Genomic DNA, 21,612 nt, shown 5'->3' on the forward strand with positions numbered 1-21,612 from the left:
ACACTGGTTTCGTCATTACATGCGCAAACACATACATCCACACTTATACACATACACACACACACAACTCTAAATAGTACCAATGAAATGCCTAATATATGTAAGTCTAATGACATTTTAGAAACATGCAAATCCTTCTAGGACCAAATGTTAAATCACAAAGACAAGGTAGAAAGTTGGAATAAATGTGTGTCAGGCCCTAATAATAAATATTTGCTAGAATGGCTTAAAATATTCATACTCCTTGAGCCAGTAAGTCCAAAATCTGCCTTCAGGAAAAAATACAAAGCTCAAGTAAATATTTATGCCTCTCCAATTTTTTATTTTTATTTTATTGCAGTGTTATTTATAATTCCAAAAAAAAAAAACTAGGAGCAACATAAACATCCAACAATAGGGAAATCAAATAAACTGTGATATGTACATTTATTCCAGAGCATAATTCAGAGATTAAAAATTATGTTTCTTAAAAAATAAAATGTGGGAAGATTTTTATGATATAATGTTTGATGAAAAAGCCAGCAGATTACAAAACTGTACAGACACTTTAATTTCAATGTATAAGATACATGCCCACAGAAAAAGGCTGAGCAGAAACATAGCAAAATATTAAAGCATGTACTTCTAAAGAATGAGATGTTGAATGAATGTTATTTTGTTCTTTATACATTCTAGTATCGACAAAATTTTCCACAAAGACACGTATTGTTTTTATTAGCAAGAAACAAAAATAAATTTCCCTTCCTCATGAAGCTGTCAATAACCATTTCCTGGAGAAGTCACTCTCTACCTTTTAATCTTACAGCATATTGCTTCTCTGATGACATTTTCACAAAATTTAAATGGTAATTATAGAAATGAGAGAAAAGAATGTTAAACAGAAGAATGGGACCTCCCCAAACAGCTCACTTTTAAAGGGAGTTTTGATAGTCATGACAACTCTGTGGTAACTTGACCATTTCGGAGGAGAAACTTTCCTGCAGAGCAGTGAAAGGCAATCCCAGTTTTCACCTCGTGGGATCTCTGGCTCCCTCTCACCTCCTTCAAGATGTCAATCAAGGTCCTGATGAACTCGGTAAAAGTGAATCTACAGCAGGCCATTATTAGTTTGCCTTGCCAGCTCTGGGAATGCTAGGCTCTCTGGGAATTAAAGGCAAGTGGTTGCTAGGCACTGCTGGTCTCAGATGTGTGACTTCATTAACTACACATTACACAAGGCTAGAAATCAGGCCCTGGAAAGGACAAATAAGCATCCACATCATAGTCTCTCTTCAGTCAGCATGAAAGGTTTTTGGGGCTTTTTTACCCCTAAACTGAGGGGGAGGAAAAAAATGTCCTTGTAGCAATTTGGAGGAATACACATTTATAAATACGACAATTAGGAAATACGTTGAAGTCTTTCCCAGCTGCCACTATTTCTTCCATCCAACCCTCTCACAAACCACAATGCAATTGTTGTCTGATTTTATGTGTGTGTTTGAAATTAAGAGTTAAGAACAACTTATAAAAAAAAGCTCATTTGCGGCTTCTCCAAATCCCAAAAAAAAAAAATGTTCATTTTAAAAACCGCTTGTGGACAACATCGCATACAAGGTGGAACCCAGGAGACAGACAAGAGATGTGTGAACCATGGATCACACTCAGAGAATAGGAGAGACAACCAAATTCCTCTTTTGGTCAAAGAACAGCACAAAAGTCTCATTTTTAAATGCATGTATCTCTCTGGCACCCACTTCCTCCACATCTTCCTTCATTATTTTTGTTTTCGGCAAATAACTGGTCTCATCAAAAGTGAGTAGAGAGGATCTGTTTCAAGAGGGTGACGTAGGAAGACTGAACTCACCTCTTCCATGGAACATACCAAATTACACCTGTTAATAGAACAATTCCTCCTGAAGAACTGAGGGCTGACAGAACAGCTACGGAACAACCAAAGATAGTGAGAATACCAATGGAACAGCAAGAGAGATAGAGACAAGGTAATAAAGGGAACCCCCACCCCGATTTGCATCCAGTGCAAATCGCTAAGTTGTACACCTAAGACTAATGTTACATTGTGTGTAAACTGTACTCAAATCTTTAAAAAGTGAGTAATATAAACAGAAAGGAATTCCTCCGGGACCTCTACACAAAAGCTTCAAAACTAAGAGAGAGCCATGAAAAATCCATACAGAGAAGGAGAGTTCAGACAAATCATTCACTAATTTTTAAATAATTCAAAATGATTTAAAAATAAAAGTATAATATCCCTTTTAAGATGAAAAATTGAGCTGATGGTGCCCAAAAATTGAAAGAAAAGAAAAAAAGCTAGAAGCAGAAACTAAGCATAAAAATATCACACAGAATAAAACTAATTATAAAGATTACTGATAAGAAAGAGATAAAGTGATCTGATGTATAATCCGTGTTTGTAATGTAGAAAACAAAGCAAGTGGAACAGAAAAAATTCAAAAGTATCACAGAAGAAAACATTATTGAAATAAAAATTAAAACTGAAGATTGAAGTGGCTCACCAGGAAGCAAGTGAGAAAAGTAGACAGTCACCAAAATTAAGATGTGTCCCTGGAAAATTTGATATAAAAATCTGATGCAAAATTAGCAACTTTAAGATACTATATTTAGGGAAAGTTATAAAATTACAAGGATTAAAAAACAAATCATAAAGGATTCAGGAAGAAAACGCAAGATACATATAAGCCTAAGCAAGGAAGTAGAAGAAAATGTGAATTTGCCAATTAGTTTCTTCACTTTCATGGTACTATCTAAAGTAGAAACATGGAATTAAATATCAACAAACAAAGGAATAAATGACTACTCTAACTTTAATTGTTCTTTAGCTTTAGGGAGATATTTAAAGACCCAATCAATCTCTTGTGTCCTAGAGAAACATTCATCTGAAGCCTTTTGCTTCAGATAATTCAGCAATTCCTTTTTATCTAAGAGGATTGTACTTTTGTTAAATGTAATTAAAGTTAAATTTAATGCTTCAAAACTGAATGTATAGCGTCATCCATTTATTTTTCTAAGATTACCTTTAAAAATATATCTGTATATATGGAGAGAGAGAGGTTTGAAATGATGTTATTAAATTTTGGTTATTTTTTGGTTGTGAAATTTGAGCACTTTTTTTTATTTTAATTTCTTCTTTATTCTTTGCAATACAGCTTGAATTTTTAAAGAGAATATTTTTAATGAAATAACAATTACATGTGGCACCTGGGTGGCTCAGTCAGTTAGGCATCTGACACCAGATTTTGGCTCAAATCATGATCTCACCCTTGTGAGATCAAGCCCTGCACTGAGCTCCATACTGAGCATAGACCCTGCTTGAGATTCTTTCTCTGCCTCTGCCCTTCCCCACTCACACATGTGCAAGCATGCTCACATTCTTTCTCTCTCTCTCTCAAAAAAGATAGAAGAGAACAATTATGTATTAATAAACAAAGAAATAATAATAATTTGAAATGCTTTCTCTAGGAAAAATAAATAATTTACATGTATTTAATGTATCCAGCATGAGGGTCCCATCAATCTCTGCTGATAGGCGTCATGATCACAGGCAATAACTACATTGAGGACTCTATACAAAGAACATCACTCTAAGAATCACATCAGATGAAAGCACAGGAAATTCAGGTGTCAACTCTCTACACCTTTCAAAGCAAGGATTAAAAATATTTGCTGCATCAATGCTTTTTCTCTTGGCCCCTTTCAGTCATTCATACAGTATTTTGAAGTACATTGGATCATTTTTCTTTCTTTAGCTATGTCTATTCAGAGAACTGAAACTGTCCTAGAAATAGCATACTTTGACATTAATCTATACTTACAACAAAAGAGAGCATAGGTTAAAAATCACAATGAATTGTAGGAGTTTATTTTTTTTAAGTTTATTTATTTATTTTGAGAGAGAGAGAGTGAGCAGGGGAGACGCAGAGAGAGAGGAAAAGAGAGAGAATCCTAAGCAGAGTCTCCAGTGCAGAGCCCAACACGGGGCTTGAACTCATGAACCATGAGTTAATGACCTGAGCTAAAACCAAGAGTTGGACACTTAACCAACTGAGCCACCCAGGTGCCCCTGTAGAAGTTGATTTTTGATGAATTCCACTCTGTGGTTACAATTGTGGTACATCAAATAAGCATGCTTTTCTTAATCTTTTAGCAACATTTGTGGTCATAATTCTAGCTAATATGGGGAAAGCCTCCTAAATGAGCTTCCTGCTTTCCAAACCTGTTCTCTTCCCCAAACCCTATCCCCATTTATCGTCTACAGTGTATGCCATTGTAGAATGAGCTTTCTAAAAGTCAATTGTTTCTTTTACCTCCATTATTAAAATTCCTTAATAAATACCCACCATCTTTCCTATGAGATCCAAAGCCTATCATGTCATAGACAGTTCTGACTCCTGCCTCCCTTTATAAATAAATTTTAGAGAAGGGGGCATCTGGATGGCTCAGCTGGTTAAGCATCTGACTCTTGATTTCTGTTCAGGTCATGATCCCATGGTTAGTGAGATCAGGGCCCTGCACAGGGCTCTGTGCTGACAGTTCAGAGCCTGCCTGGGATTCTGTCTCTTCCTCTCTCTCTGTTCCTCCCCTGCTCTTGCATGTACACACTCTCTTGTGTTCTCTCTCTCTCTCTCTCTCTCAAAATAAGCAAACTTAAAAATAAATAAATAAATTTTAGAGGTGAATAATGTCTCCAAGTTTTCTTGACGTCAGGATTTTTCCTATTCAGAGGACCAGAATTTCCGCACCTTTTACTCAATCCAGCCCAGTGGAGACAGAAATCTGATTAATAAATCTTGGAAGAACAAACTGGAATGGGCACAGTGAGCCTCACCCTTCTTTCTCTAGACAGTAAGATATACATGGAGAGCATGATTTCTGCTCCTCCTCCAAGTCTCTGTCTGCCCTGGTCCTCAGCTTCTTTGATTGGGCCAGGAAATCTAATATGTCTGGGCTTCAATTACTGAGCTCATTTGGCTACTAAACCTAAAGCCACTTGCTCAACCCAGCTCTATAAGTTAAAAAAAAAAAAAAAAAAAAAATATATATATATATATATATATATATATATATATATATATATATATATATATATTATGCCTCTATTTGCTACTTTTCTTTCCTTTTATTTCTCAACTTTTTCACAATCCTGGCTGGGGAGAAGGGTGCTACTTACTGAATGTGTCCCCAAAGGCCCAATGAAGTTTGCCTTTCACTGAGGATTTATGCTTCGCCCAATACTGTATAGGTGGGTGCTGTAGCAGGGGTTATACCATTTAGTCATAACAGTCCCACCTCTCCACAGCCTCTGCCATTTGGCCTATGGCTCCCCAACCCCCTAACCTCCCACATGCTCAAGTTCCACATTGTAGGTAAGGGAAGAGCTCCTCATCTGATTTGTAAAATAATAGTAAGAAGGATATCTCAGGATAACCAAGAGACAGAACTGATAAAGTGTTTCATATATGGTAACTTTCCTATGAAAAGTAAAGTTCAAACAATATTTGGTTATCATATAAACCCTCTTGAACTTTCTGCCCACTTAAGGAAAATGGTTCTGGCCCTGAGGCTGATGTTTCTAGCTTGCTGATTAAGGATTAGATGATAAGGAGATTTCCTGACTAGTTAAACTACCTCTGGGGAATTTTTAATACAGAGTTCATGCTTGGGAACAAAAAAGTATATTAAATCTTGTGTTATTTTCCCTGGTGTATGATTTTTGCCTTGGTAAAAATGAATTATATACTCCACCATGATAAAATACCTCTAGGCCTTGACCTACGGACAGATAACATTATATGTTTCTTTTGAACAGTTTTTGCAAAGGACCTAATCTCTCCTGAAGCAAATTAGAGAAACATACTTATCAAAAGTAAGGCAGTGGGATTCCTAAAAAAAGAATTTCATGGCTAGGATGAGCACTGGGTATTATATGTAAGTGATGAATCACTGGGTTCTACTCCTGAAGCCAATACTACACTTCGAGTTAACTAACTCGAATTTAAATTAAAAAATAATAATAAAATAAGATTAAATTAAATTAAATTAAAATTAAAAATAAATGAATTTCATAAAAGAATTTACTTATTATTTGTATCCCCTAAAGTACATTTGGAGGCATTATAGGAAAGGGAGAAGTTGTGTTGGTCTGCCTTGTTTAAGAATAATTTCCTTATTTCATTATTATCCTTTGCTCCCATAAAATAAATGTGATTACATCATTACATGGTCAGTGCCTGAAGTTTCAGTCCACAGTGGGAGTTCTTCAAAATCCCATATAACACCATATTGCTGTCTATTCTGATTCTGAGTCCTATTTTTTTTTTCTGTTCTGTTTGATATAGAATTGGAGACAAAAATGACTCCTATTAGCTCTTGGAAACAAATGTCATTAATTAATGTATCTACAGAGCAATAAACAGATGCAAGTAAAAATAAAGTTAAATTTTTTTGTATATTTCATTTTTTACGCATTATTGAGTATAAATATAAATGATGAATAAATAAAAGAGGAATGAGGAAAACTACATATGCATACTTTAAAATAACATATTAAAATTTTTATTGACATTCTAAAACTTTTAGACATGTGCCAGTTTTTAAAATTTTTGTAAAAACTCCAAATAAAAGACCTATATTTAATGACCCTATTAAAGTGTATCACAAACTTGAAATGTAGTATTCATATTTCATTAATTTTTTTAAAAACATTAGAGAGGAAATTGATAAGTATAGCAGTCAGCTAAATAGCTTCTAATTTGTAATAAATGAGACCAACTTCTTGCAAGGAAATACAGCTTCAAAATCAAATCAATATCCCATTTTAGCTAATTTTTTCTCCATTAAAAATGAAATTAGTAGTGTCAGCCTGCATGCCAATATTTCAACTTAATCTGAAAGTGCTACTTTCTGAAAGTAGAATGTTTGTCAGTAGCGCCAAAATGGACTGGGAACTTGCTATCAGGTTAGCCATCAAGCCATCAAGTCTTTTATTTCTACCAGAAGAAATTATACCTCTCTAGTGAGAATACAATTTATTAACTAGCATCTAACAGAAGTAATCAGATACACCTTTCTTAGTCTCAGGCAAATTACTGAGAAGTTAAATATAAATCCTAAATTTAGTATTTAGTCATACAGCCACAACCGTTGCATTTGCAAAAATGGGCTTCTAGGCTAGACAAAAACAATAAATATGAAACATAACCAAACTCATTACCTAAGTCACCTCAATCAATGGCCAGGACTGCAGTGGCAAGCCACAATGGCAGAACTATCAGCCTCTCAATATGGCTGAATAAGCATCAAATAGACCACATCCCAACCTAAGCAAATCCATGACATCTAGATCAGAGCTACACTCAATGGCTGTGTAAAAAGTGTTGGAAGATGATTATGCCAACACTTAACCTGTTTGGTATGAACTAGAATTTGCATAAAACTATGCATGATATTGTGTTGCAAATAACACATCTACACTACACGATGAATCTAAATTTCTCAGGTTGGACTGAAAAGCTTGAGGTTACTTTTCCTTCTGTTATTGATCTAATGTCAACCTCTCTGAGTTTATTTCCTGCCAAAATGTGGCCAAATATTGGGCAGGTTAGGAAGCTGATGTTTTTTAAACACTGGGCTTCATAGAGAAAAAGTTCCATCAAAAATCACAAGTAACTGTTCATAATGTATCATGACACTAGAGAAATAATATTCACTGAAATTAAAGGGAGCCTGTCTGAATTTGGTAATAGAAAATGGTTTTCAATGGATCCTCTATAAACCCTTGAATGTTTCTGAGTAGGAAATACTCCATAAAAAATACCAAAAGTTAAAAAATAATAATTTACTGTTACAAGAAATGAATTATTTTACTTGTCTTATAGGCAGTGAACTTATGCTCAGCTTTTTACTCTTGTTGATTTGGAAAGAAAAGAAATTGACTGACCTGTTCTTACCCTTGACTCTTCCTGCCTTCATTTTCTAGTTTGAATAAGAACCTCTTCTGCTGAAGTGTTTGATACACATATTTGTATTTTATGATATGCTATTGAAACATTTTCATTCACCCATTTGCTTACTCTAAAAGCAATTTTTGTTATTGGGCACCTGGTCATTGTCAGGCAATGCCCTGTTATCTAGAAGTTGTGTTTTAGAAAATGCCACCTGATCAGGGCCAGTACCTACTTTGTGGGTGCAGTATAAAGTGAAAATGTGAGGTTTCTTGTCAAAAGTGATTAAGAATTTTAAGAGCACTACCCAAAGGCAGGGCAACTACACAGACTGCAAACCCGTGACACATTCCCACATGTAATTTTTAGCACTGAGCCTTCTTTACTCTTTTCCAGTATGAAAAAATATCATGATTGATGTGCATTTAGAATGCTTCAGAAATTGTGGAAAAAGCAGATGGGGAAACCAAACCTTCACTGGAAGTATGTGTATTGGTACTTTTTACACATTTCTTTATTTATTGAATTCAGAAGCACAAATTGCCAGGAAGGACCAGTAATGTGTTTGCATAATGTTGTTATCAAATACTTCATTTTTCTGCTTACAGAACTGAATACTTGCTTCAGAGACTAAGAAGCACAAGATGTAGCCTCTGTAATTTGATTCTAAATCCCATTCCACATTAAGAATAATACCTGCCTGGGTGGCTCAGTTGGTAAAACGTCCGACTCTTGATTTAGGCTCAGGTCATGATCTCACAGTTCATGGGTTCGAGCCTGCCTCTCTCTCCCTTTCTAAATAAATAAATAAATAAATAAATAAATAAATAAATAAATAAATAAAACTTAAAAAAAGAAGAATACGTTTTTCTGATATGGATAAATACCTAATTAAACAGCCTGTCTACAAGACCTGTAGTGTCAAGTACACAGGTACTGCCAACTGTAAGCACAGCAGAGGAAGACCTTTACCTCTGGAAAACACATCATAGCCAGAATAAGGTTAATACAAACTCAGGGAGCCTGGGTGTCTTAGTCAGTTAAGCATCAACTTCAGCTCAGGTCATGATCTCACAGTTCCTGCGTTTGAGCCCCACATCAGGCTCTGTGCTGACAGCTCAGAGCCTGGAGCTTGCTTCAGAGTCTGGTCTCTCTCTCTCTCTCTCTCTCTCTCTCTCTCTCTCTCTCTCTCTCTCTCTGCCACCCCCCTCAAAAATAAATAAAAATGTTAAAAAAAAAAGATTAATATAAACTGGATTTGATTAGTTCGACAATATTTAATTGAGCACCTCCAGTGTATCAGGTACTCTTCCAGGGGTGTCAGGTTGTACAGCTTTGACCAAAGCAGACAAGTCTTTGTCTTCATGGAGCTCAAGTTACAATAATTGTTGCATAAAAAATAATCCAAAAGTTGACACCCATGTGTGAATATGTACCCTTTCTTTACAACGTATTTTAAAAGAATTTCCTCTTCTCAGGCAAATACCTTTAGTTCCTGTTTGTTTATTTACTTATTCATTCTCCCAAAATTTACCAAATTAAGATCCAGGCCCTGTGCTAGGATTTAGAGTTGGGGCTATAATTACATAGTTTCAGTTGTAAATTATGTGATTATTATAAGAAAAGTAACTTTGACTGCAACTGGGCTTCTCTCACTATTTTCCATTATCTATGCCTTCTAAAGACTTAATTGTCCTATCCAGAGATTTCAAATATATAGCATCCAGAACACCATTCTTCTCTTTTTGCTCAAGACAAAAATCACTATGAATCTGGGCTTTTTTCCGACTGAATTTAAACATAGCCTCAAAGTTCTGCAAAGGTTAACCCCTCAGCTTTCCACAATCAATCCTATAATTGTCCAATGAGGTGAAATCTATTTGCCATTGTTGGTTGAACCAAAACTTCAAAACCCACAGTTGATTTCTGAGTTGCCTGGGTGCTCAGTTGGTTAAGTGTCTAACTCTTGATTTCAGTTCAGGTCATGATTTCATGGTTCATGAGTTTGGGCCCCACATTGGCTCTCAATGTTGTCAGTGTGGAGCCCGCTTCAGATCCTCTGTCTCCCTCTCTTTGCTCCTCCCCTGCTCAAGCTCTCTCTCTCTCTCTTTCAAAAACAGATGATAGATAGATAGATAGATAGATAGATAGATAGATAGATACATACATACATACATAGATAGATAGATAGATAGATAGATAGATAGATAGATAGATAGATACATAGATAGATAAGAGTGCCTGGGTGGCTCAGTCGGTTAAGCATCCGACTTCAGCTCAGATCATGATCTCAGGATTTGAGCCCCACGTTGGGCTCTGTGCTGACAGCACAGAGCCTGGAGGCTGCTTCAGATTCTGTGTCTCCCTCTTTCTGCCCCTCCCCCACTCATGCTCTGTCTCTGTCTCTCAAAAAAAATTTTTTTAACGTTTATTCATTTTTTTTTAGAGACAGAGAGAGACAGAGCATGAGCCAGGGAGGGGCAGAGAAAGAGGGAGACACAGAATCTGAAGCAAGCTCTAGGATCTGAGCTGTCAGTACAGAGCCCAGCGCAGGGCTCGAACTCACAAACTATGAGATCATGACCTGAGCCAGAGTCGGATGCTTAACCGACTGAGCCACCCAGGCGCCCTGAAAATTTTTTTAAGTAAGTAAGTAAGTAAGTAAGTAAGTAAGTAAATAAATAAATAAATAAATAAAAACATTAAAAAAAACCACAGTTGATTTCTGAATGGTAGGCACAATATTTAGGAAGAATGGCAAATCTACCAATAAGTTGTATTGCTGAAGGTAAGCTAACTACCATAAGTAACAATTCCAAAATCTCTGGCTGAACACTGTAAAAATTAATTTTTTACTCACTTTACAATTCTAAGCAGAATGTCAAAGTGGCCTTGGCTCTAGTCTATGCAGCAATTCAAAGAACAAGTTTTGTTTTTGCTTTTCCAATCTAATGTCTCTATTATTCCCTGCAGCCTTGAAATCTTCCACTGAATCCTCCTTCAAGGCTGTGTGAATGGATAAAGGATGTGAAGGATGATAAGAGAGCTTTGTGTCAGGCCTCTACTGGGCATATTTTATTTTTGCCCACATCTTTGGTCAGAACTCAATCATATGACTATGCTTCCCAACTGAAAGGGAGACTGGAAAGTATAGTCTATCTATGTGCCTAAGAGAGATATAAAATGAGGTTTGGAGAATATATAGCATATCTCTACCACATCAGCCTCAAGCAGTATGAAATGGTAATGCATTTTATAAATGTGAACTTAATTTACCAGCAATAAATATTTCTCACCTTGTAGCACTCAGCTACTTAATAATACTTTAAACTTGTTAATGACCGGTACTTCTAAATTCTACTAAATCTGTTAAGACACTCCATTGTCATGAAAATACTATTATTACTTGGACCAATAGTTACTGTTAGAAAATTTTTGTTTGCAATTTTATTACAGTTATGATATTTTTGTGGTCTGTTTTTTAAATTTTTTCTGTATGAGCCCATTGAACTTTGCTGTCCTATGTAAACACTGGTCCAAATTCGAAGAAAGCTGTGTCCTTTCTAGGTCAATCTGGGTTTTCAAATTCAATGGAGTTCTAGGAATCTGGCTTGATATTCTTTATCTGGGGCTAGTTAGGCCTGTCAACCTGTAACAGACTACTTGAAGCTTCCAAAATATTATTCCCCAATTTTCTCAAAATTGGAATCTGAGAAATGACAGAGTATATTGATGCACATTTTGAAATCCACAGACCACATTTGGCCCTTTTAACTTTTTGGTGGAGCTCAGAAATGGGGCTTGGAGACGGCCAAATTCTACTATTTTTCAGCCTTTAGAAATGACTTGTTAATCAATATTTTGCAGCTCTATTCCTTGGGTCTGGCTATTAGGGAAGAATATGTTGATTGAAATTACTGGGCAAGCAATGTAAGAAACGATCTGCTCAGTGTGGAATATAGGAGAAAAAAAAACAGCAGGTGGCAATGTGTATGTGACAGGCTGTTTTCTAAATAAATAAAACATAAAATACTTCTATGGCCATTGGCAAGAGGAAGAAAAGTGGCTGATGAAAATCATATGTTCCAACATAAGAGGCCTGGGGAATAATATTTTTTAGATTAAAAACACTGCTGATTTTTTCCCATTTGCAATGGGAAAATCTTGGTTTGAAGAATACAATATCAAGAGTCCTGATATGATACAACACATTTTCAGTTAAGTGGTTTAGAAAGCTAGTAAAGAGGCAAAATACAGCAATTTCAAAAATAAATTTTAATTCATTTAAAGTGTTGAGAAGTCTCAACACTTTTTCATGATAGCATTTTAATGTAGTTCCTGAAATTTAATTCAAAAGAGAAACTCTTTATTCAGAGAAATAATAAAAGAAATAGTACATATATTTTTACAGATACTGAATTTCCTGATTAAATACATAATCAATAAAATTTGTTTTATTTGTTTCAAAGGATAATTTTTCCTGAGTTGACATTCAAGCAAAGCAGTGAGCTTACAACAGATCCAATCCAATGCCTTCATCATAAAGGCAAGAAAACAGATAACTGGAAGAGTTAAATATTTGCTCAAAGTCACAAAACGAACTTCTACAACTGAAACTAGAAGGTAAGTCTACACCATGTGAATCCATAGTTCTTACTACTGAAAATAATAAGCTCAGGATGTCTGGGTGGCTCAATCAGTTAAGCATCTGACTTCAGCTCAGGTCGTGACCTCATGGTTCATGAGTTCAAACCAGGCACCGGGCTCTCTGCTGTCAGCACAGAGCCCACTTCAGATCCTCTGTCTCCTCTCTCTGTGCCCCTCCCCCACTTGCTCTGTGTCTCTCTCAAAATAAATAAACTTTTAAAAAATCTTTAAAAAAAGAAGAAAGCAAATAATAAGCTCAGGTGAGATTTTTTTTAAGTGTTGATTTGTGTCTATAGGCAGCAGGTGATGGCAACTAATTACTATTTTTACATATTCTAATTTGTACATAATTAACACTAAATTACATTTTAGGTATGAACTGTAATTCCAGATATACAAAATAAAATGAATACCAACTCATTAAATCTTTGCCTCTATTGTTTTAAGTATAATTACCTAATACCTATGCAAATATGGATAGATCATTTTAACACACACAAAAAAATGTGAGGATCCTGATAGTTAATATTAAAGACTGGGATAGGTCATCCACTGTTCAAAATTCAGAGACATGAATCTAAGAGGCTTGCATGATGGAATGTAATCAATTTAAATAGTTATAAGCTATAATAAGGGTTAGAGGAGAAAAATTAATATAATAGTTACTAAAATTAGGGAAACTAATTTAGTCTTATAAACTAAATCACTTCTGTAGCACGGATATAAATTATTAGCCAGGTACACAACACATTTACAGGGATGGGATAAAATTCTGCAATAATAGAACAGAATTCCTCTGAAGTAGTAGCAACTAATGAGAAATGGAAAGAACTGAAAATGTGCCTTGCAGCAAATCTGCATGGCACTCAAATCCAATATCTTTGTTTATAAAAAACATGTTCCTTACCCTTGAGGGTAAATTCTTTAAGGAGTTCATGGTCTATTTGGGGAGACAAATGTGTTTGAAATAATAAGTAACACTTCTCACTTTTCCAGTATTTCTGACTCACTCCTCCATTTGTGCAATAATCTGATCTTGCAGTATATAATCTTCAAGGAAAACTGGTTTACTGTAGAAAATATAAATATTTTTAAGTTTCAAAACCCTAACTTCTGACGGGACTCAGGGCAAAGGAGAAACCCAATGAATTAGACCTGAATTTACTGTCCCAAAGACAGAAGAAAAACATCCCCGGATTGAAAGTGAAGAAATTAAGTAAACAGGAAAGGAAGAAGTAGTTAGTTACAAGAGAGGATACGTTTGTAGAGCCTAAGACAGTGTAACGAGGCCTCAGGGAATCCTGTTGAAAGAAAAATTAGTACTCAGATGCCACCTTGCCTCCAGTGGAGTTCCAATTTAAGTCACCTTATTCTGTAATATACCTGGTAACCTCAAAGAGCAGCTGCATGCCATTGTGATGGTTATGGACTCCACAATTCTAGGGGATTACTATTCACATAGATACTGACATGAATGGAACCCTCTGGAGTAGTGTCACCATATAAAACAACCCGAGAAGCCTTTTGGAGCCAAGGTAGCCCTTGAAGACTGCCCAGTCCTTATCCATGGTACATCACCTATGCTGAGAAGTCATGTTATCTATCCTTCTTGCTAGTATCTGGTGACCTTCTTTGATTGCTGTCAGCACTTCAACCACTGACCATAAAATAGGCTGTACATGCCCTAAATATTTACTTAGTCCACCAAACAACCTACCCTCCATTCAATATTCAACTGAATATTGAATTCAAAATTCAACTACAAAATGCTATAATACCATTATAGACAGAAGAACAAAGGCTTGAAATCCTGTATTGGTGGTGAAGGATCAGGAAGATTTTTAAGAACTGTCATCTAAGTTGAGTTTTAAAAGTTGAGGAAGTTTTGCAGCTTGCTGATAGTTTACTACAACAACAAAAATAACAATTTTTATGTTCTTTTAAGTGACAATTGTTCTAAATTCTTTGGAAAAGAATAGTATGGGATAGTGATAAACCACTTAAAATAAGAATATACACATTGAGGAGCTCCTGGGTGGCTCAGTCGGTTGAGCGTCCAACCTTGGCTCGGGTCATGATCTTGGCTGTCCGTGAGTTCGAGCCCCGCGTCGGGCTCTGTGCTGACTGCTCAGAGCCTGGAACCTGTTTCAGATTCTGTGTCTCCCTCTCTCTCTGCCCCTCCCCACTCATGCTCTGTCTCTCTCTCTGTCAATAATAAACATTAAAAAATTAAAAAAAAAAGAATATACACATTGATTAAAAATGAAGTCTTTGGGATCAGGCTGCCTAAATTTGTATCCCTGGTATCCACTTCTTAATAGCTCTGGAATCTTGGGCAAATTTCTTACCTTCTATGTGCTTCAGTTTCCTCATCTATAAAAAGTAATGGCATGGGAGATATAAAAAAGATGCAAATCAAACTTCTAGTGATGAAAACTACTATATCTCAGGTAAAAAATACACTAGATGGAATAAACAATGATTTGGACATTACAGAAGAAAAGATTAGTAAAATTGAAGGCATAGCATTAGAAACCATCAAAAATGAATCAGAAAAACAAAAACAAAAACAAATGAAGAGAACATCAGTGAACTATGAGACAGCCTATGAAGTGTATGATGTAATTGTAGAGTCCTTAAAGAAGAGTGGAGACAGAAGCAATCAATATTTGAACCAATGACTGAAAAAGGTCCAAATTTGACTTAAAAATATATTTATAAGCTTATAGATCCAAGGATCTCTATTAACCTCCAAAACAAGAAACAAATAAACAAAAAATACTATCGAGGCACATCAAAATCAAATTGCTTAAAATAATGATAAAGACAAAATTTTAAAAGCAGTCAGAGAAAAAAGACACAGCACACACAGAAGAACAAAGATGAAAATGACTACAAGTTTCTCATTAGAAAAAATACAAGTTGGAAGACAGTGGAGTGCTGCCTTTAAAGTACTGTCACACTAAAAAATATCTTTAAAACTGAAGGGGAAGTTAATGTTTCCTTCTCAGATCAGAAACAGGCAAGCATGACCACTCTCACTAGTTCTATTGAAATTTGTCTTAGAGGTGCTAGGACATGTGGTAAGACAAGAAAAGTAAATAAATGGCATACAGATTAAAAAGTAATAAGTAAACTATCTTTATTTGCAGATGACACAATGACCATGTAGAAAATTCTATGGAATCTAACAGAAAGCTACTAGAACTAATTGGTGAGTTTTGCAAAATTGAAGGATACAAGAAAAATACATCAATATCAATTATATTTTTATATACTAGCAAAGAGCAATCAGATATTAAATTTTAGTGCCATTTGCAATAACCTAAAAAATAAGAAATGCTTAGAAATAAATCTGTCAACAATATGTAAGACCTATACACCAAAAACTAGAAAGTATTGCTAAGAGAAAGTAAGAAGACCTAAACCAATGGGAGGATTTACTATGTTCATGGAACAAAAGATTCAACATTGATAAGATGTCAATTCTCTCCAAATGGATCTACAGTTTCAATGTAATCCTAATCAAAAGTATAGCATGCCTACTTATGAAGATCAATAAACTGATTCTAAAGTTCATGTGCAAATGAAAAGGACCAAAATAGCTAAAACAACTTTACATAAGAAAAACAAAGTTTGAAGACTTAGATTTGGGAGTTTCAAAAGTTGTATAAAGCCACGGTAATTAAGACAGGGTAGCACTAGTGGCAAAACAATAAACTATGCTCAAAACTTCACCCCACATATAAAAATTAACTCAAAAGTTATTACAAACTTAAATGTAAAACCTAAATTTAAAAACTTCTAAAAAAAACCATAGGAGATAGTATTTGTGACCTTGACCTAAGCAAAAAGTTCTAAGATATAACACTAGTGGCATAACCTATATTTTTTAACTGATGAACCAGACTTCATAAAAATTAAAATGTCTACTCTTTGAAAGACACTGTAAAGATAATGAAAACATACCATAGGTTGAGAAAATACTTGCATACAGAAAATATTTGCTAATCATATGGGATTAAGGACTTGTATCTAGAATATACATGACTTCCAAAACTAAATACAAAAACAATTTGAATTAATTAATTAAAGCAATAGTTTGAGCAGACACTTCACCAAGGAAGAGATACAGATGGCAAAAAAGAACATGAAAAGATGGTCAGTATCATATGTCATTGGAAAAAATGCAAATTAAAGACACAATGAGCTACCACTACATACCTATTAAATTTATCAAACCTGAAACACTGAACATATCAAAGGTTGGCAAGATGTGGTGCTACTAGAACTCTCATACACTGTTGTTGGGAATGTAAAATGGTAGAGTCACTTTGAAAAACAGTTTGGCAGTCTCCTGAAAAATTAAATACCCACCTATCATATGACTCACCCATCCTACTCCGTAGCGTTTACCGAAGAAAATGAAAGAAGACGTCCATAGAAAGACCTGAGCATAATTGTTCATGGAAGCTTTATTTGTAGGAGTTAAAAGCTAGAACCAACCCAAACATCCCTAAATAAGTGAATGGATGAACAAATTGTAGTGGAGTACTACACAACAGGAAGAAGATGTGAACCACTGATACATGCAGCAAGAGGGATGAAATGCAAAATAATTATGCTGAGTAAAACCCAGATGAAAAAGAATATACAGTATATGACTCCATTTACATATAGTTTTTGAAAATGGTAGCTAATTTGTAGCTCAAGAAAACAGAGTAGTCGTTGGGTATAGGCTGGGGAAGGCAAAAGGGAGGAAATTCCAAAGGGCATTAGGAGACGTTTAGCAGTAACAGATGTGTTCATCATCTTTACTGTGGTGATGGTTTCACTGTTTATACCTAGGTCAAAACTTATCAAATTAAGTATTTTAAATATGTGGTGTTTACTGTGTGCCAATTATGCTTCAGTGAAGCAGTTTAAGGAGATAAGAATTTATAGCACCACCAAGACGACAGTGGAAAGGCACAGTAGAGACAGATTTCTGCTTCCCAGGGAACACAGGAATTTTTCATAAATTCATAAAGTAGAAGCCCTCAATCACTCTCTACATACATGACAACTGTGTAAGGAGACACACAAATACACATATTTTTTTTTTCAATCACCTAGCTGCCAGAAAGGTAATATAATGCCAGGATAAGCATATTGAACCTTCATTAAATACAAAGACGTATTCTTTTTTCTCATGGTAGCTCACTGAAAATTAAACACATGCTACTGGATGTGGCCTGTCATTCATCCTGCTGCTATTGTGGGAGTTCTCAGGCAGCTGAGGCCACAGAGGGCAAAGATGCCAACAATTTACATATCATATTAAGCATGCGATGACAGAATTGCCAGGCAACTTTAATTTTCAGCCAAAGGTGCAGAATAGAAAAGGAAAGTGCACTTAATGTGTTTCATGGGGACATATACATGACAGAGCATTCCAGAAATTCCGTTGTTTAAAATAAATATATAATCTGGATAAAGTCTCAAAAAACTGCAATGGTGTTGCCTCTGGGAAATAGAAACAAGACAATAAAAGAAAGGTTTATGTTTGGGAATGGCTTTTTATATGCTTGGAAGTTGATGTCATGTGCACAGCATACATTTTCAAGAGAAAAATAAATAATAAAAATATTTCAATGAAACACAGCTCTGCCACCAGGATTGTTGTCTCTGGGTCAATGCCAGGGAATGGGTCTGGCACTGGAGCTCCCCTCTTCAGGTCAAAATAGCTCTCTCTCGCTCTCTCTCTCTCTTTAATCTTAATTTAAGTTTAAATTTTTATTATTTTTTAATTTACTGCTGCATCTACAAATTCTATTTGACATATTAAGATGGTGTACCACTTGGAAAGATAATTGGGGAATGGTGGCTGGTAACCTTCTAATTACAAATGGGGTTGAGATATAAATTACTAATATTCAGTGTGACCCTTCTCCCCCTGGCTATAATAGTTGTGGAAACAAAGGTTAATCCAATAGATTGTTTTTTCATCTGTAACTTCAGGGCTGGCTTTATCCTTGTGTGTGGTTATAGCTAATTTACATTCACTTGGTATCTTTTGAAAATGTTCATTATATACTGCATTAATGTCAACTGTTTTCCATATAGAAAGAAAATTTGCACTGCTACCATCTTCAGACATGTCACCGAAAGATATTTTTTCTCTATCATTTAGTAACTTTGCATTCTATTAGAAAAGTTTCCAAAATGTTAGCAGGCATCCATTATCAGGTCAGATACCTTTTACTTTCAATTTTTCATATGTATAAGTGAAGAATGGCATAAATATTCTTTGTTCTATTTTCTTCTTGACAAATTCTACTGGATAAAAAACTGCTAATATTTAAGAAAACCTAATTAGAGATTTTATACATGTATAAGCACTCATAAGAAAAGCAGCATCTGTCTTTAGCCACTTTTTTTAAAAAGGAAAGAAAGGAAAAAGAAATTAAAAGAACATAAGAGACATGTTAAATTATTCTTTACAAATCTGCATAAACCCAGGTTATACCTAATAATGGTATAATCTCCTTTACGGTACCTGTTAACTCTTTTTAACAATAATATATTTTCAGCAATAATGTGTTGCTTTTGTTTACTACATCATCAAAGGGACCTGGGTATACAAATCAAATTGGTCAATGGCTAAGTTCAAAGAGCAATTATTGGGCCAAATCTATTGCCAATTATTCTCAAACATACCTGGCTTCAAAACCAGACTTCATCACTGATTAACTCTGAAAATTTGAACAACAAACATAAGATCTATGGCATAAGCATCTATGATACTCACTTTTCTCATCTATAAAATGGGACAGTAACCTAGGCTTATTATAAATTTTAAACTAGACTATTTATATAAGATGCTTGGTATACGGTAGGTATTCAACTCATGTTCTTACCTTACCCTTCAGAATTATAAGCAGCAGACCCAACTCAACCAGTATTCTAAAAAGGAAAAAAAAAAATATTGAAACATTTTCTGCTACTGATTCAATCTTAACAAATGTGTTTGGTTTAATGGGTCAATACTAGATCACATACATATGTTTATACAGTTTATGCATTCAGTAACTAGGTCTTATGCATTCTATTACTGGAAACATAGTTTCAGAACATCATTCTCATAAATATATATATATTTATTTATATAAAAACTTTGTGGGAAGTAGTTCCATATCAGCTACATAATATGATTTTGTGTATGTTTGAAAATAGTTTTTAAGTTATATGTTATTATTTAAATACCAAAAGACTTTCTAAGACCTAGAAAACCATTCACAATCATTTGAGCATACTGAGACAGTAAAGGAGTAATTTCACAGAGTTAGGTTGAGAAGTCGCACCCTGGTTACCCAGAGATTTTAGCACCTTGGTTAAAAAAAACAAGACCCAAAGTGATTAACTGGTAACCTGAAAAGATCCTTTATAAAGATATTCTCCAACCAACTCTACAAAAACACACCCCATAATGAAAAACATACTTTATAAATATTCTATACACAAAAAAAAAGCACAGATACTCACCAATCTTAAACAACCACAATTACACCGTTCTTAATTCAACAAACTTTTATTGGTGCCTGTTAGGTACCAAGCTTTGGAGACCCCAGGTTAAAAGACACACCATTATCCTTCAAAGAATCCACTTTCTAGTGGCTAAAGCTGTTACACATGTAAACAGGTCATTGTGGTAGCAGGCAACTTATGTTGTGATGAGGCAGACACTAGACTGGTATAAGAGGGGCACCTGGCCCTAAGTCTAGGCATGAGGAAGTCTTTTTCTTTTTAAGTTTTTAATTTTAATTCCAGTAGAGCTAGCATACAGTGTTATATTAGCTTCAGGTGCATAATACAGTGATTCAACAATTCCATACATCACCCAATACTCATCACAAGTGCTCTCCTTAATCCACATCGCCTATTTCACCCACCCCCACACCCGCCCCCCCCTCATTAGCATCAGTTTGTTCTCTATAATTAAGGGTCTGTTTCTTGCTTTGTTTCTCTTTTTTCCCTTTGTTTTTTAATTTCTTAAATTCCACATATGAGTGAAATCATATGGTATCTGTCGTTCTCTGACTTATTTTGCCTAGCATTATACTCTCTAGCTTCACCTCACACCTGTCAAAACGGCTAAAATAAAAAACACAAGAAACAACAAGTGTTGGTGAGGATATGGAGAAAAAGGAACCCTCATGCACTGTTGGTGGGAATGAAAACTGGTGCAGCCTCTGTGGGAAATAGTATGGAGGCTCTTCAAAAAATTAAAAATAGAACTACCCTGCCATCCAGGAATCACACTACTGGGTATTTGCCCCCAAAATACAAAAACACTAATTCAAAGGATACATGCACCCCTATGTTTATTGCAGCATTATTTTCAATAAGCATGAGGAAGTCTTTAAGGACGAGATAGTGCCTTAATTGTGTCCTAAAGGATGAGAAGTTAGCTAAGCCCAGATGCAAGTAAAGAGTCATCTAGGCAGACACCCCAGAACCCTATCTAAATAAAGAGCGGGGTTCTGGATGAAATGCAAATGAACTATTTGAAAATCTGCCTTGTTGATATTAGTAAGGAAGCATTAAAATGAAGCACAATGTCTTCAGTCTGACAAACCATTCCCTTACCATCTTGAAAGTGTAAATATGAGCTGCTGTAATCCTGACTGAAAATGTCACCACAATGCAATTCAATCTTTATTAATCCAAAATTGTCAGGTAGCATATTTCAGGAAGCTGTATAAACAACCACCAACAACCAATTTGGCAAGCAAAATTAGAAGATTTACTTCATGAAGAGAAAGCTTGGCATGTGTTAACTAAAGGAAGAGTATGCATCCAAATGAACTCATTAACAAGAATCTAGCAGCTGGCAGATTACCACTATGAAATGAAGGGCCTATTGAAATGTAACCCACAAGAGAAAAGAGTTGGACAAGTGGTAAAAAGGCACAAGAATATTCCCCCAAAATATTCCAAAATACATCAATTGGCATTGCTTGATTTA

The 21,612-nt window shown here is 35.2% G+C and overlaps 1 protein-coding gene across 1 annotated transcript in view; it reads right to left on the bottom strand.

Moving 5' to 3' along the window:
- The window catches only part of ARHGAP24 (Rho GTPase activating protein 24), a 648,119-nt gene extending 628,591 nt beyond the window's left edge, over positions 1 to 19,528 (bottom strand). Inside the window, exon 1 of the mRNA XM_027060078.2 lies at positions 19,505 to 19,528. The gene's annotated coding sequence lies outside the window, so the exon portion shown is untranslated. The remainder of the gene's footprint in view (positions 1 to 19,504) is intronic.
- Between the last annotated feature and the right edge of the window lie 2,084 nt (positions 19,529 to 21,612).

The sequence above is a fragment of the Acinonyx jubatus genome, chromosome B1 (assembly GCF_027475565.1).
Source record: "Acinonyx jubatus isolate Ajub_Pintada_27869175 chromosome B1, VMU_Ajub_asm_v1.0, whole genome shotgun sequence".
Classification (NCBI taxonomy): Eukaryota; Metazoa; Chordata; class Mammalia; order Carnivora; family Felidae; genus Acinonyx; species Acinonyx jubatus.